The following is a 2,136-nucleotide window of genomic DNA, read 5'->3' as shown; positions in this document are numbered from 1 at the left end:
CCCAGGAAATGGACATACGGTGACGTAGCCATTCTCTGTCCTACTGTATTCAGCTTTTGCTAAGATGTGCATTCTTGTACATAGATATTTGTTTAAAAGTGGGATTATTTGCCTACGGTAAGTTCTTAGGTGAAATTATCTAGTAAAAAGTACATGAACATTTTTAAAATTATTGCTGTTTTTTGCCAAGCTGCTTTCCTGAAATTTTGGGTCAATTTAACTTTGATTAGTAACATTCCACATATGGCTAGAATCCAATATTATTTAATTTTACAAATCATTTTAAGCACTGGAGAATGAAAATACAAATGCATTACCTATTTGTGAAGTTGAACAATTTTTGAATATTTCTTAAGCATTTTTATTTGTGCTTTTTTTAGGATTGACCTTTTATGTAATTTGCCTATTATCTGCTAGACTCTCGGTGTTTCTCTTATTGAATGAACCATAGGAATACTGACTCCTTTTCATATTTCTTGCATATATTTTTCCATATTACTGTTTCTTTTTTGATTTAGCTTGTGGTTTCTGACATGGTTTCTCAGCCTCACCCTCCTCCACATTGTGTCTAGTCTCAACCCCTCACCCATTATGTCTGGCTTCAGTCCCCTTTATGCTTCAGTCTCATCCCCTCCACTGTGTCTGTGTCTCAGCCTTAGCTCCCCCATTGTGTCTGTCTCAACTCCCCCATGTGTCTCAGTCTCACCCCACCTTATGTCTCACCTCCACGTTGTGTCTCAGTCTTACCCCCCATTGTGTCTCAATCTCACCCCACATTGTGTCTCAGTCTCACTCCCTCATTGTGTCTCAGTCTCACTCCCCCATTGTGTCTCAGTCTCACTCCCCCATTGTGTCTCTCACCCCCTATTGTGTCTCAGTCTCACCCCCTATTTTGTCCATCTCACCACCCCATTGTGTCTCTGTTTCAACCCCCATTTGTGTCTCTGTCTCACCCCCACATTGTATCTCAGTCTCACCCCCACATTGTGTCTGTCTCATCCCCCACATTGTGTCTCTGTCTCACCCTCCACATTGTGTCTCAGTCTCAACCCCCCATTTGTGTCTCAGTCCCACCCCCGCATTGTGTCTCAGTCTCACCTCCTCATTGTGTCTCAGTCTCACCCCCTGCATTGTGTGTCTGTCTCATCCCCCTCATTGTGTGTCAGTCTCATTTCTCCGATTGTGTCTCTGTTTTGTTCTTCTTATTGTGGGGGTCTTGTCCCCCTTTTTGTGTCTCTGTCTTTCCTTTCCTAATATGTATTCAGGGACCTGGGATTGGTTTTTACTGACAAGGGCATCTGCAGAGCTGAGTGGCCCAGGAAGAAAGCATGTTACCCTGGGTCCCCACAGAACCCCAATCATCGTGGCACCACTGTGAAGATTTTGGGGGTCTGGTGCTGTTCCTCACTCGGGGGAACAGTGAGTCTATGTTCTCACCAACTGGGAGAGGAAGTGTGGGCAGATAGTGTAGATGGAAAATGTTTGCTTCATTTTACATTGGCATCGAACCTGATCTGTGTGCCATTTGAGAACAGAATGATCTGAATGAAAAGAGCTCCTAAAAACAAAACCTGAAAATTTTTCACTGTAGAAGAGCCCTCAGTTATTCTTTCTTCTTCCTCAGTGGTTGCTACAGCAACAAGCATCTTGTGTGATGGCAGACAGAAAGAGCCCAGAGACCTGATTGAAGAACAGATCATTGCTTCACTTTAAATTAGGTTTTGCAGCCAGGCGTGGTGGCTCACGCCTGTAATCCCAGCACTTTGGGATCTGAGGCGGGTAGATCACTTGAGGTCAGGAGTTTGAGACCAGCCTGGCCAACATCGTGAAGCCCTGTCTCTACAAAAAATACAAAAATTAGCCAAGTGTGGTGACATGCACCTATAATCCCAGTTACTTGGGAGGCTGAGAGGGATGAGAAATCTCTTAAACCTGGAATAGGGAGGCTTCAGTGAGCTGAAATTGTGCTACTGCACTCCAGCCTGGGCAACAGAGTGAGACTTCCTGTAAAAAAAAAAAAAAATTAGGCTTTTTTTTTTTCTCATGGAATTAAATATTTTCAAATGTATTTCCAACAAAATGTACTATTTCTTCTAATCATTTTTCCCTTCTAATATCTATATTTTAAGCTATAAA

The sequence above is a fragment of the Mandrillus leucophaeus genome, unplaced genomic scaffold (assembly GCF_000951045.1).
Source record: "Mandrillus leucophaeus isolate KB7577 unplaced genomic scaffold, Mleu.le_1.0 Scaffold373, whole genome shotgun sequence".
NCBI classification, from domain to species: Eukaryota; Metazoa; Chordata; class Mammalia; order Primates; family Cercopithecidae; genus Mandrillus; species Mandrillus leucophaeus.
Note: the sequence above shows the minus strand (reverse complement) of the source record.